This window comes from Globicephala melas, chromosome 9 (genome assembly GCF_963455315.2).
Source record: "Globicephala melas chromosome 9, mGloMel1.2, whole genome shotgun sequence".
Classification (NCBI taxonomy): Eukaryota; Metazoa; Chordata; class Mammalia; order Artiodactyla; family Delphinidae; genus Globicephala; species Globicephala melas.
Window position 1 is genome coordinate 92,271,096 of NC_083322.1, and position 15,740 is coordinate 92,286,835.

The 15,740-nt window shown below is 42.2% G+C and overlaps 1 long non-coding RNA gene across 1 annotated transcript in view; it reads right to left on the bottom strand.

The window, feature by feature from the left end:
* The window catches only part of LOC132597800 (uncharacterized), a 56,154-nt gene extending 50,449 nt beyond the window's left edge, over window positions 1-5,705 (bottom strand). The window contains exons 1-2 of the long non-coding RNA XR_009565141.1: window positions 5,435-5,705; window positions 4,362-4,459 (exon numbers count right to left, since the gene is read on the bottom strand). This is a non-coding gene — a long non-coding RNA (uncharacterized lncRNA). The remainder of the gene's footprint in view (window positions 1-4,361; window positions 4,460-5,434) is intronic.
* Window positions 5,706-15,740: the final 10,035 nt, after the last annotated feature.

Below are 15,740 nucleotides of genomic sequence, written 5' to 3' on the forward strand. Positions count from 1 at the left end.
GTGGAGGGGCCACACGGAGAGGGCGAGGCTCTAGGACTACTTGGGGGGTGAGAGAAGTCTCATCTCAGAACTTCAGCTGAGCCCAGTCTTCCTCTGCCTTCACCCAGGGGCCAGACATGAGAGTCAGGACATCTTGGACATTCCAGCCCCCGCTGGCAGGTGACTGCAGCTTTATGAGAGACTGTTCATAAGACCAGCAGAAGAGCCATTCAGCTGAGCTTTAGTCAACTCACAGAACCAAGGAAAATAATAAAATGGTGGTTGTTCTAAGTCACTAAGGTTTGTGACATAACTAAAATGGCCACCAGGCAGCAATGCCCCCAGAGAGGGAGCCTGGGTATAAACATTTCAACCTCACTCTTCTCTCTGCCTCTGATCTCCTTGTAGGTGCTCCCCATAAATTGAACCTAATTGGAAGCAGAGGGCAAGGGAAGCTTTGATGTTATCCATAAAGGTCAGCCTCTCAGGGCACAGATCAGGGGAGAGAAGAATGGAGACTGGATCTGGAGAGGCAAACAGAAGCTATTCAGTAGGGTTCACCCCCTGTGCCCTGCAGCATCAACTCTTGATCTCTGTGCAGGTGAAATTTTGTCTCCCCATCATGGGAGATACTCAAAGTCCTTCAGCTTCCATATTACCATAGGGAAATGTTTATTCAGTCATAGTCCCAACTGAATCTAAAATATCAGCCAATACTAGAGCTTTTTATTTTATTTTTTGGCCATGCTGTGAGACATGCAAGATCTTAATTCCCAGACCAGGGGTCGAACCCATGCCCCTGGCCGTGGAAAGGTGGAGTCTTAACCACTGGACCACCAGGGAAGTCCCGACTCTAGCATATTTCATATCAGGTGGCTAGGACAAGGGGGAAAGGGATGTGGAAAAATAATTAATTGATATGTAAAACATAGCTATGACCATCCCTGCCTCTGTGACTGGTCATGAGGTCTAAGCAGGTGGTAATTATAGCTGCATTCTTCCAGATTAGCTTCATGTTTTTCTTATCCTCTGATACCATGTCAGCTGGATGGGATCCTTTACCCAGTAGGGTGACTCAAACCTTCTTTCCCGTGGGGTTTCAGTTCTTAGTGGTTTTGCTTTATTGTACCGCTACAGTTTCCCATTGACTGGGAGAGTTGGCCAATTGAGTACTACGAGGCCTCCAGTGAATCCTCTGGGCTCCAAACATAGTTCTCTGCCTTTCTTGTGTAGCAGCAACCCAATTTCTCCCTGGTAATCAGGATCAATGACCCAGCCAGCACAGTAGCCTCATTCTCTGCATTCCTCCCTTGGGCACTAGGATCTCTAAGGGACGCTAAGGTCACAGAGACGGAAAGCAAAAATTCTTCAAGTGTACGGTGTGATAGAGAGAAGAAGCACTCTCACCTTTGACCCTTGGTGCCCATGCATTCTGGCTAGGAAAAAGAAGGCACCAGAAATTGACCACCGGTTAAAAGCATACCTCGATTTATAAATCGGCAGCCCAACCTCACAGGGTGGTGTCTCCCAGCTGGTGTCTGGACTGAGCCATCAGCAAGCCACTCCGCTGTTCTGTCAAGCAAGCTACTCCTGTGTAATGGAGCACGTGGTAAGGTCAGCGAAGTCCACAGGTGCTGAGGGCAGTGCTCAACTCACTGCCATAAAATGCATCCCCTTGTCTCAGGCAACGCTGTGTGGGATACGATGGTGGTGAATAAGGTGTTCCGAGAGAACAAAAGCTAGTGGAGTTGGCAGAAGCGCTGAGCTCTTGCCACTGATTTTCCAAGATTTATCTTTCCAAGCTCCTGACCAACTGAGTCACTGTCCGTGTGTCACTATAGTTTTGTACCTCAGGCTACCTCTTCTTTTTTCTTTATTGAAGTAGAGTTGATTTACAATATCGTGTTAGTTTCAGGTGTACCGCACTGTAGGTCCAACAAGAACCTACTGTACAGCACAGGGAACTATACTCAGTATTTTGTAATAACCTATAAGGGAAAAGAATCTGAAATGGAATATATACACATACTCTCACTATATATATTGAACTATACTCTCTCTCTCTCTCTCTCTCTCTCTATATATATATATATATACACACACACTCAACTGAGTATATCTATACATTGAGCAGAGTTCCCTGCGGCAGACTGCTAATGCAGCGGCCCTCACTTCTGGCGGGTAATGGCACAACAGGCAGGTCCATCAATAAATCTGGCCTATGTTTTTCCCTTTTCTGTTAACTGGTGGTATGGAACTCCTTGCAAGGCACTGGTGTGGATTGAGAAAGAGGTGACAAAGCAGAAGGAGCTGGGGGGAGGCCTGCCACCTGCTTATGCAGTTTCCTTGTGTCTTCCTGACCTGCTTATGAGACCGGGCATATCATTTCTATTTTATAAGAAATCTGCTGTGCACGCCCAAATTTTGATGTTTTGGTAGAACACATACCGCTGAGTTTATTATGGGCAGTTTGGGTCACAGGTGTCTGTCAGGGCCTAGTTATCCAGGAGTTTTGTTTTGTTTTTCAGTACATAATAGTTGATGGCCTTTCAGGAGCTGAGTCCTTCCATTGAGGGATGCAGCTGAGTTCTTAGAAGGGGGCTGGAGGAATAAATATCCTAACCTCCCTCTTCTTCCTCTCTCTGAGCTCCTTGGTTTGTCATGGGCTGAACCTAAATGGAATCCAGAGAACAGGGGGTTCATTGGTGATTGTAGACCATATAGGTCACCCTCCCAGGGCACAAAGCAGGGTGGACGGTGGATCTAGAGAGGCAAACGGAAGATATCCTGCACATCGGGTGAGTATAGTAAAGGGAGACACAAAGGAATTAAGAATGAAGTGAGGGACTTCCCTGGTGATCCAGTGGTTAAGACTCCGCGCTCCCAATGCAGGGGACCCAGGTTCAATCCCTGGTCAGGGAACTAGATCCTGCCTGTGGCAAAGAAGATCCCGTATGCCGCAACAGCCAAATAAATAAATAAATAGTCAAAAAAAAATGAAGTGAAAGATAACATTTAAGCTGGGTAGGGGGAGTGATGAGGACATGGGAAGAGGGGGACAGCAGTGAGAAAGATGCAGGATCTTATAACTACAGGTCCAATGGGGGTTACAGAGTATTTAAGTGGGAATACTAAGGCAAGTTGGGAAGACAGAAGGTGTCTGTCAGAGAAGGGAACCGCTTAAAATAAAACTCTTGTGTGAAATACTGGTCATGATAAGGTTTAGAATAGCCCTGTCCAGTGGAACTTTCTGTGATGATGGACATGATCTATATCTGTGCTGTCCAGTTCTGTAGCCACTCGCCACATGTGGCTATTAAGCACTTAAAATGTGGCTAGTGTGAGGACTTCCCTGGTGGTCCAGTGGCTAAGACTCCACGCTCCCAATGCAGGGAGCCCAGCTTCAACCCCTGGTCAGGGAACTAAGATCCTGCCTGTGGCAAAGAAGTTCCCGCAACTAAGACCCGGCACAGCCAAATAAATAAATAAGCATTAAAAAAAATGTGGCTAGTGTGACTGAGAAAATGAATTTTAGATTTTATTTCATTGTAATTAATTAATTTTATTTTTGATAGCCAAATGGAGCTAGTGACTACTGAATTGGATAGTACAGGTCTAGAGTGTGATCACGTCAGCTGCTTTATTGGGAGGTGCAATCTAAGGGCAGCAAAGAATGACGGAAAAAAGGGAGCAGAAGCAAATACATGTGGTGAGTTACAGAGCTGGTCACAGCCTCACAGGAAAACACACCGGTCACACAGGACATCTCTGGAGGTGCCACGGGGTAGTGCTGTGGGAACAGCCCATCAAGGGCAGGAAGGAAGATACACTTGTTTGCTGGCTTCTTCTCATCTCCAAGGGTGCCCCACAGGGTGCTAATTACTCCACACTTCTGGGTTGTGCTGAGAAAGCAGCACTTCATCTAATCTGGAAGCTGTGCGAGGAGCCAGTCAGTAGGTCACTATGGACCTGGGTACTGAAGCTGCTGCTTCCTGAGTGGGCATGAGGGACCTCAGGCCAATGCCATGCTTTCACTCCCAGGGAGTCTGAGTCACCTGTGGCATTAGGAGATGAGGTGAGCTCCACTGAGCAAGAGGCCAAGGTCAGGAGGTAGGGTCAGGGGGAGCCAAATGAGTCTGCAGTAGTGTATGAACTCAGTCTTGTATATTGTGAGTGACCTTGGGCAGGTCAGCTAAGTACTTCAAGTCTTAGCTCCCTTTTTTGTACAATGGTAACAGGCCCTACCTCGTATGCTGGTTCATATTATTCATACACATTACCCAGTATTATTTACAAGAGCTTTGTAACAATAGGTGAGACAGCCATCATTCTTGCCATTTCACAGATGTGGAAACAAAGAGAGAGTAGACGAAAATACTTACAAATGCTATAGCCAGGGTCCATCTGACTCAACTTCTTACTCTTTCCACCCTGTCACACGTCCCCTTGAGATTTCATCTGAGGACTGAATTTCAAAACCCTAAGAGAGAGGATTCAAACATGAAAGTGAGTTAAAAGTTATACACGGGGGCAGATATTATAAAGGGTAAAATGTGTGTCCAACGACATTGATTTTATAAAGGAAAATGTACTTTGAAATCAGTTTACAAGCATAGTTTTATTTATTTTTAATTTTTTAAAAATTGGAATAGAGTTGCTTTACACTGCTGTGTCAGTTTCTGCTGTACAGCAAAGTGAATCAGCCATACCTATACATATATCCCCTCTTTTTTGGATTTCCTTCCCGCAAGCATAGCTTTAGAAGCACTCCAAAAAAATGTTTGTTTTGAACGAAGTTATTTCTGTTGAATCGTACTGATCTGTTGAAGCATAAAACATAAGACCCACTCTTCCGAACAATTTTCAGAGGATGCAGTCTCATTTGCCAGGCGAGCGCAGCAGGAGAGCTGCTATCATTGAGACCACACATGCTCTGACTTGTCAAGACCTACCTTCGTGTTTCCCCCTGCCAAGGAACAGGCTCAGCTATCATGATCTCTAATCCCTTGGATGCAGCTGCCTGTCAAAGACTGTTAGAGCCCAAGCCACACAGCTTTCACTGACAGCAAACCTCTTTCCCATCTGAGTTCTGAGGAAAAGAACGCAAGATGGAGGGATTAATGGAGCAAAGACCCTCCAGACAGTATGAGTAAAAACTTAATGATGAAAATGAGATGTGTGAACTGTTAATATTTTGCACTTCATGTACATAGAGAGTGAAATCAAGACTCTCTTAAAAATAGGGTTATTACCTTGTAGCCTTCAAACTCTCTGAGTAAGACGATATGGGAGTGACAGTAAGGGACACAGACAGAGCTCTTAAAGAAGCCTGGCAGTTCCCGGGAGCACACAGCACAGATGAGCCATTTCAAAACTGAAGACATTTCCTGTGAATTACACGGACGCCATAGGGCTATGGAAACAGAAACTGGCACCTACTGACTGATGTTCTTACCCTGAGAAGCAAATGGTGGAAGGGATGAGAAGGTCATCCAAATGTTAGACTGAGTCAGGTGTCCTGGAGACCCAGGGCCTCCTCATCGAGAGAGAGGCAAACAGGGGCTCTGCATCTCCAAACTTGCTCCCCTAGTCCTAAACCAGAAGGTGATGGTGGCAGTGCCAAGATACAGTGAGGATCAGCACGGGCTTCTTTCGTGGGAAGCTAAGAGGTCGTCTACTACTGATGTAAACACTTCCATGAACTATATCCAAGGCCACTTTTTTTTTTTTTTAGTAAATTTATTTATTTACTTTTGGCTGCGTTGGGTCTTCGTTGTTGCACGCGGGCTTTCTCTAGCTGCGGTGAGCAGGGGCTACTCTTTGTTGCAGTGCATGGGCTTCTCATTGCGGTGGCCTCTCTTGTTGCAGAGCATGGACTCTAGGCACGTGAGCTCCGTAGTTGTGGCACGTGGGCTCGGTAGTTGTGGCTCACAAGCTCTAGGGCGCAGGCTCAGTAGTTGTGGTGCACGGGTTTTGTTGCTCCACGGCATGTGGGATCTTCCCGTGTCCCCTGCATTGGCAGGCGGATTCCCAACCACTGTGCCACAGGGAAGTCCATCCAAGGCCATCTTTAATGATAAGGAAAGAGAGTCTCAAATATGGTATAGTCTGGAATGGTAGAATTTCAGATGAACTTTCCACCAGAAGAGAGAGAAATGGTGCTGTCAGAGAAGATACACGTCTGCTTCACGTGTTTGTGTTCTTGTGTCCAGAATGGTGCCTGCCATGGATACAATAGGACAATCTCTGTCATCAATGCTGATAGTAACAAGGCTTGATTCAAAAAAATTTTTTTTTCCTGGGCTTTCTGGAGTAATTATTTGTTTACCTTTCACTTTCAGTGGTCAGGGGATGAAAACACATATGTTTTGACTTCACATTGTCTTGTGAGGCATTAACCAGCTGTCCTTTCATGAACAGCTGTGAACATAAAAATGTTTCAATACTATTATATCTTCTTTAGACAAGTTCTCATTTTACCCCCCCTCCTTTCTCCTTAAGTATACAGATATCACTCAAGGTTCTACTAGTTATATGATGTTGAGAAAATTATCTAATTTCTTTGATGTTACATTTCTACATTTGCTTAATAGGGATGATAGTAATGCCTATCTAACAGGGGTGTTCTGAAAAGTAAATGAGTTATTATCTGTGAGTGTCTTCAGCAGGATGTTTAGTGGACTGTAGGTATGCATAGGATTATTGGATTAAAAAACATGCAAAAATGGGACTTCCCTGGCAGTCCAGTGGTTAGGACTCCGAGCTTCCACTGCAGAGTTCGATCCCTGGTCAGGGAACTAAAATCTGCCATGCTGTGTGGTGCGGCCAAAAGTTAAAAAAAAAAAAAAAAAAAAAAAGCAAAAATGACAACAAAGTTTTACTTAGCTGACATTTCAAATTTCTCTTTTGAGTCTGCTATGAATATCAGAAGAAAAAGGGAAAGGAGCAGGAAATAGTCAATATTTTAGAAAATACTTCAGAAGAAAATCAATGTCATATGGCCCAAACTTTTTTTTTTCAGATTTAGGCCAATTCTACCTCTCCTGAAATATGGTCAGTTTGAATTTTCTTTTGATTTTGAGGAATTTTCTTTAAATCAAAGACCTCTAAACATCTAGATTTTTCAGAGAAAATACAAAGAATTAGGAAAAGAAAATCCTGCAGCATTTCTGGTTTCATCTGGATTGGAATTTATAGATTCTTTTAAAAAAATTTTGAGACAGATTTTTGAAATTTATTTATTTATTTTTGGCTGCGTTGGGTCTTCGTTGCTGTGTGTCAGCTTTCTCTAGTTGCAGCGAGCGGGGGCTACTCTTCATTGTGGTGCACGGGCTCCTCACTGCGGTGGCTTCGCTCGTTGCGGAGCACGAGCTCTAGGTGCATGGGCTTCAGTTGTTGTGGCATGTGGGCTCAGTAGTTGTGGCTTGCAGGCTGTAGAGCGCAGGCTCAGTAGTTGTGGCATACGGGCTTAGTTACTCCACAGCATGTGGGATCTTCCTGGACCAGGGATCGAACCCGTGTCTCCTGCATTGGCAGGCGGATTCTTAACCACTGAACCACCAGGGAAGTCCCTGGAATTTATAGATTTTTATCAAATGTTTTATAATTTTTTATAAAATGGGAAAACTATTTAACTTGCATGAATCTTGTCATTCTCAATTAAAATTTTGTGCAAAAAACCTCATACAATAAGTTACTGCTAATAACTAGAGAGGTAAATGGAAATCAAGTTTTAAAAAAAACATCAGCAATAAATAGTGATCGCCTACTATTTTATGCAATACGTTAAGCAATGGGAATATACTTCAAATTTTCAGGAAACTAACATTCAATCATTCAAAAGGACAGTTAGAAGAGTTGACTGTGAGTGCATTATTTTATGAGAAAACAATACTCTTTCTTTGGTAGAAATTTTGTTTATGTTTTTTCTACTTGATTTTGTGTAATTTGGTGTTTACCCGGGACACCCCTTGTGGGGAGTAGAAACAGGGCGATTGAATGTAAAGGGATTTGAGGGTGAGGCTAGGCAGAACAGGCAGGGGCTTGATTATTCATCTGGCTTGGAATTTGTCTGGTTTATAAATGAGCTGAGAACTAAAGTCATTATTTAGAAACAAAAGGAGAAACTTTCTCATTAAGACCAACTTTATGGTCATAAGATTACAAGTCCGCTAGGGAAATTAGGGTCAGGAGAGAATGAGTGAAGATGCCAAGCTAGGATGAATTAATCCAGTAAGATGCTGTGGAAATACCCAAGATAGCATACATCTCAGCTTTGGAGAGATGAAGAAAGTCCCTCCTTGGAGGAGGGGAGACTTAAGTTGAACTTTTGTGGGTACATAGGAGACACACAGGAGTCAGCCATGGGAAAGAGGATTGAAAAAGGAAGGAACCACACCCAGGAGCTCTGGTTCAAAGACCAGCAAGCAACACATTTGGATTGACTGGGATGCTGAGAGGTGAGGCCAGAAAGGTGACCAGAGATTAGACAAAGAAAAACCTTCAATCTGTCATGAAGGCAATAGAGATCCATTAAAGGATTTAGGTTAGGGGAAGACTTTAAGCAGATTTGCCTTTGAGTAAGATCCCTCAGGACTAGTGTGAAGAAGAGATTGAGGGAGATAGTCTAGATATTGGCCAAAATCAAAGTCTTAGAGGGAAGAAAGTGACATATAATAAACCTGTTTTTCAAGTTTAATCCAATTTTAATTTCCTCGTGTTGCTCTTAGAAGCAACCCAGACATCTTTTTTAAAAAATTAATTAATTAATTATTTTTGGCTGCATTGGGTCTTCTTCGCTGCGCGTGGACTTCCCTAGTTGCGGCAAGCAGGGGCTACTCTTTGTTGTGGTGTGCAGGATTCTTATTGCGGTGACTTCTCTTGTCGCAGAGCACAGACTCTAGGCATGCAGGCTTCAGTAGTTGTGGTACGCGGGCTTCAGTAGTTGTGGCCTGTGGGCTCTAGAGTGCAGGCTCAGTAGTTGTGGCGCACAGGCTTAGTTGCTCCACTGCATGTGGGATCTTCCTCGACCAGAGCTTGAACCCGTGCCCCCTGCATTGGCAGGCAGATTCTTAACCACTGCGCCACCAGGGAAGACCCAACCCAGACATCTTGAGTAACTACCTAAATATATAAATTCAATTTGCAACCTTCATGTAAATATATACGGCTAACGTGTTGGTAGATTTTTATACAAACAAGAATTTCAAGAAAAGCTGGATGTAGTTCTAGAGATGATTTTCCCCTTGTGCAAGCTCAGTGGCTGGATTCCTTTGATTTATCATTTAAAATCATTAGTCATGTCAGATGTTATGAGCAATTGTATAATTAAGGGTATATACGCCCTCTCTGAAGGGCGCCTCTATGAAACACAGATGGCACTTTCAGGGTTTTTCATATGTGATTTAAAAATGAATTCACCAGTGATTTTAAAATGAATTCTTAATTTTTTAGTTCCTTGACATTGTAAACCATAACATTATGAAACTCAATGGTTTCATTTCTATAGTTTAATGCAGACTCAGGATTAAGGACTATCATGATCTTCACAAAGATAAATTCTGGGAAACATAAAAGTGTGGAAACGTGTACATTCTGTCTGTTCTTTGAAAGGTACTAAAACCTATTTTTCTCCAGAGACAGGCAGTGCCTTCTGCTACTCCTGAAAACTTTACTCAGCCATTGGCCTCTTCTATTATTACTGGCAGAAAAATTTAGTCCCTTACCTTCGAGAGCAACTTCCTGGCAAGCCTGAGAGTAATACCTACCTACCTTTCAAAACCAAAGAATATAAAAGAACTTATAACTCAAAGTAACAGTCACCTGCCCCACCCCTGGACCATTTTCCAGAGGCAACTACTTGGAATCATTTTCTTGCTATTAATCTAATTTAGACATTGTCTTTTTACTTCCTGCTATGACAGGAGAGTATTTAGCACACTTATACCTCAGCTCAGTTCACTTACTTCCCTCTCATTTCTGTTAGTCACCTTCCTACACTGTATTTAGTTTCTCTATTGCAGAGGTTGCAAATGGATGGCCTGAAGGCCAGATCTGACTGTAGATGTGTTTTGTTTGAATTGCAGTGAGTTCAAAAACAAAACAAAAAACAAACAGAAAACCCCAACATGAAAAAAATGATAAGATTTAACATTTAAAAATTCCAAATGTTTAGCCCCACAAAAAAGTCAGATGCAGGGGACTTCCCTGGTGGTGCAGTGGTTAAGAATCCACCTGCCAAGGCAGGGGACACGGGTTCGAGCCCTCATCTGGGAAGATCCCACATGCCGCGAAGCAACTAAGCCCGTGAGCCACAACTACTGAGCCCGCGAGCCACAACTACTGAAGCCCATGCACTTAGAGCCCCTGCTCTGCAACGAGAAGCCACTGCAATTAGAAGCCCGTGCACCGCAACGAAGAGTGGCCCCCACTGGCCGCAACTAGAGAAAGCCTGCGTGCAGCAACAAGACCCAATGCAGCCAAAAATAAATAAATAAATAAATAAATAAAAAAGTCAGATGCTGCACGTTTTAGTTTCCTAGGGCTGCCATAAGAAAGTACCACAAACCAGGAAGCATAAAACTTAAAACTCTCACTATCCTGGAGTCTCGAAGTCTGGAATCAGGCTGGTAGCAGGACCATGCTCCCTCTGGAAGCTCTAGGAAAGAATCCTTTCTTGCCTCTTCTGAGCTTCTGGTGGTTGCCAGCAATTCCTGGCATTCCTTGGTTTGTAGCTGTATCACTGAAATTTCTTCCTCTCTCTGCATGTGGCCTTCTTCCCCTCTGTGTGTCACGTCTCTTAGTCCAAATCTCCCCTTCTTGTAAGGACACCAGCCATTGGATTTAGGGCTCACCCTAATCCAGTATAACTTCCCTTTACGAATTACATTTGCAGAGACACTTTTTCCAAATAAGATCTCTTTCTGACGTTCCAGGTGGACATGAATGCTGGGGGGACACTCACCGAATACAAGGCAAATATGGCCCCTTTCCCATGAATTCAACAAAGCTGATTAAGTGGCTGTACTCTCCAGATGGGGCAAGCACTGACTCGTATGCCAAAGTTCTCTGCACATCTACCAGGTAAACACAAGCACCAAGACCTGAGCCCTGTTTCTCATTTATGTTGCTTGCTTTTCTCCTATAACTATTTCAGTTTGCTAACCATGCTATTGGTCATCTTTATAACTTTTAAATAATATACCAAAACTCCTATTTCATGTTTTATAAACTTTTGCCAATATCTCATGGCCACCTTCCTGTTTTGTGGTACCAGGATATTAGGGTTTTCTCCCACGTTTCCCTCTATCTCTTCTGCTTCCTTTCCACCTCATGGATTTTTGTCGGTAGCATCTTAATTATTGTTATGGGTTGAATTGTGTCCCCCCCACCCCCATCAAAATTCATATGTTGAAGTTCTAATCCCTAGGACCTCAGATTGTGACCTTATTTGGAAATAGGGTGACTGCAAATATAAGTAGTTAAGGTGAGGTCATACCAAAGTAGGGTGGGTCCCTAATCCAATATGACTGATGTCCTTAAAAATGGAGGGGGAAATTTGGAGACAGATACACACACAGGGAGAATGCCATGTCAAGGGAAAGGCAGAGATTGGGGTGATGCAGCAGAAGCCAAGAAATGCCAAAGATTGCCAGCAAACCTCCAGAAGCTAGGGGTGAGGCATGCAAGAGATTCTCCTTCACAGCCTTTAGAAGGAACCAACACTGCTGGCACCTAGTTCTTGGATTTCTAGCCTCCAGAACTGTGAGACAATAAAATTTCCATTGTTTTCAGTCCCCAGTCTGTGGCACTTTGTTATAGCAGCCCTAATTAATTAATATAACTTCATTATACATACATATTCAATGTTAGAGCACTCATATTACATTCTAAAATTTTAAGTATACTTTATGTTCTATGGCCCTCAAATGTCTGCTGATTCTGCTTTATCCATTCATATTTAAAATGAGGTGATAGACTGTCTGCTTCTGCTCATGAAGAGGTTACCAGTATGGGGCTGGCCACCTGCTGTAAACAACTAGAAAACTGGACACAATGTATGAAATAAATGTTCGAAGCCATTTATTTTTAGCCATGGAAAGAAAGGAGGGAATTCCCTGCCAGTCCAGTGTTTAGGACTCTGTGCTTTCACTGCTGAGGGCCTAGGTTCAATCCCTGGTCAGGGAACTAAGATCCCGCAAGCCATGCAGCGCGGCCGAAGAAAGGAAGGAAGAAAGAAAGGAAACCGATAAGGTACACCTTTTGACGGTTGCAGCTTTCTCCCTGGGGGCAATTACTGGACCATAGGGCCAGGAGGAGAAATCCAGACATCACCTGGAAGATATCACTGTGTTGAAATCCAGAAATAAGGACTTGGGGAAGGCTGAGGTGGCTGCAGTTTGTGGGGCAGAACACCAAAGAGGAGGGTGACATGCATAGGGAGTCCCTTGATTATTTGCCGGGATAATAATCTGAGCCTATGTAAGATGAAACTACATGAGGCTGGGCAAAGAACAAAAGCTGGGAGCTATGAGCTAAACGAATCTTAGTGCTCACACAGGGCTAAGAGACATTTGATCTCCTACTAACTAGAGTGAAGAAAACATATGAAAAACCTGGGGCATTCAACAGAGAACCCAAAAGTGTTATGTCTTAGTAGTTACGCTAAATAAGCATTAGAATAAAGCTACTTTAGATCTACTCTAACAACGCGGAAAAGTAGGCCTTGATGTGATCAAGCTGATCCCCAAGTGACTAAATTTTCTGCCAAGCAAATTTAACATTAATTAAATAAGACAACCAAGTTCAAAATTTCAAAAATATAACATTCATAATGCTCAACTTCTACTCAAAAATTGCTAGACAAGCGAAGAAGGTGAAAATATGATCCCTAGCCAGGAGAAAAATTCAGTACGAAAAAAAGGGGAGGGGGTTAAATTCATCAGGCAGATATAATTTCTCAATGTGTATGCACCTAATAACAGCATTTCAAAATACATGAAGCAAAAATTGATAGAATTAAAGAAGTGAAAAATCCACAATTGCAGATTTCACTCAGCTCAGTAAATGACAGATTAAGAAGCAATCTGTGAGAATATAGAACACCTATAAGCCAAATTATCCTGTTGACCCTTATAGAACACTACCCTCAACAACAGAAGAGTACACATTTTTTAAGTGACCATAGAATAATCACTAAAATAGGCCATATATTGAACCATAAAACAAGTTTTGATAAATTTATACATATTGAAATCATAGCGAGCATATTCTTTGACCATAATGGAATTAAATTAGAAACGAGTAGTCAAAAGATATATGAGAAGAGTCTAATTATCTGGATAATCTGTATATTTAAAAAATATAGCATTTGGGGCTTCCCTGGTGGTGTAGTGATTAAGAATCCACCTGCCAGTGCAGGGGACACAGGTTCGAGCCCTGGTCTGGGAAGATCCCACATGCCGCAGAGCAACTAAGCCCGTGCCCCACAACTACTGAGCCTGCACTCTAGAGCCCGTGAGCCACAACTACTGAGCCCACGTGCTGCAACTACTGAAGCCCACGTGCCTAGAGCAGTGAGAAGCCTGTGCACCAAAATGAAGAGGAGCCCCCGCTTGCCACAACTAGAGAAAGGCCACGTGCGGCAACAAAGACCGAACACAGCCAAAAATAAATAAATAAAATAAATAAAAAATTAAAAAATATATAGCATTTGTCATTAGGGAACTTCAAATTAAAACAATGAGATACTACTACATACCTATTAGAATTACGAAAATCCAGAAAAAGTTGCCAACACCTGTTGCTGGTGAGGATGTAGAGAACAGGAACTCTCATTCACTACTGATGGGAATGGAAAATGGTACAATTTGGCAGCTTCTTACAAAGTTAAAAATAGTCTAAACATAATCTTACCATATGATTCAGCAGTTGCACTCCTAAGTATTTACCCAACTGATCTGAAATTTTATGTCTACCCAGAAACCTGCATACAAATGGTTATATCGTCAGCTCTGTTCATAATCACACAAAACTCAGAACAACCAAGACATCCTTCAATAGGTGAACAGATAACCAAATGGTAGTATATCTGTACAGTGGAATATTTTTCAGTGATAAAAAGAAAAGAGCTATCAAACCACAAAAAGACGAGGATGAATCTTAAATACACATTGTTAAGTGAAAGATGCCTGTCTGAAAAGACTAAATACTGTACAAGTACAATTACATTCTGGAAAAGTAAAACTGTAGCAATGTTCAAAAGATCAGCAATTGCCAGAGGTCTGAGGGGAGTGAGAAATGGTTAAGTAGGAGAAGCACACGGGATATTTTTAGGGCAGCAAAACTATTTTATATGATACTCCAGTGGTGGATACATGAACTTCATAGCAGTCTTATTCATAATAGTCCCAAACTGGAAACAACCTGAATGTCCAACCAGAGGTGAATGGATAAACCATGTGGTATATCCATAAAATGGAGTACTACTCAGCAAGAAAATGAACTGAATTACTGATACAGACTACAACTAGATGAATCTCAAAAACTTTATGCTAAGCAAGAGAACCAGAACCACATACTCTATGATTCATTTCATCAGAAATTCTAGAACATGAAAATTAATCTATAGTTAGTTGCCTGGGACTAGTGGTGGTAGGGATTGATTTCAAAGAGGTAGGAGGAAACTTTTTGTTTTTGTGAAAAACTTTTTTGTTTTACTTTGTGTGGTGTTTATATGACTTATATATTTGTCACTATATTATACATGAATTATACATCAATTAAGTTGCACTTTTTAAAAAAAGGAAGCAATGGCAAGACTGACTGGATGATTCGTGCAGAGAAGAGATTCGCAATTCATAGGCCTTTATCGAGACTATATAGGTCAAGGGCTGCCCTTTATGCAGGAAGCTTCTCTCATGCCAGAGTGGAGAGATCTTCTCCGCTATACCAAGTCCTTCCTAGCACCCCCAGTTCTCTCTAGGCAGTTCTTTACAAAGGAATTCTCCTGCCCTCCCTAACCTCCACCACTGCCCACCCAGGTGTAACCGCCTGACTGCCAACAATTCTATGTTTCACGGAACGGGTGGGGTTGGTTTGCTCCCTATAGACCTTGAAATCATTCGGATTCTGCCCCAATTCTCTTTCTTTCCTTCTGTAATACTTCCTATACCCGAGTCCAGAACCGCTCCAAAGTTCTGCAAATCCAAAATTGTTAATTTGTTCTCAAGATTTTTACTTCTTGATGTGCATCCATTGATTTAATCCCAGCTGAAAGTGTATTCGTTGTCTATTACTGCATAACAAATACCACAAAATTTAGTGGCTTAAAGCAACAATAAAAAGGAAATGAGGATCACTGGGGATCATCTTGGAGGCTGACTAATACACAGTCAGTAAATGCTTACTTGTGTATTTATGTCCATCTACTTCATTTTATTCCTCAGCGAGCGTTTTACCTGCTACTTGTGAAGAAAATGCCAGTCATTCTTTATTAGTGTGATGGATACTACGATAAAGGTAACTAAGAAGTATATACTATTTAAAAATTACAATTGTATTGATACATGATTCTCTCTTTAAAAAAAATTAATATACTTTTTTTATAAAAAGCCGTTGTATTAAAAATTGAGCTGGAATTTCCCGTATACACCCCACTCCGTTTCTTCTATTAACATCTTGCATTAGCACAGGACATTTGTTACAATTAATGAGCCAATACTGATACATTTTTATTAACTAAAATCCAACTAAAGTTTATA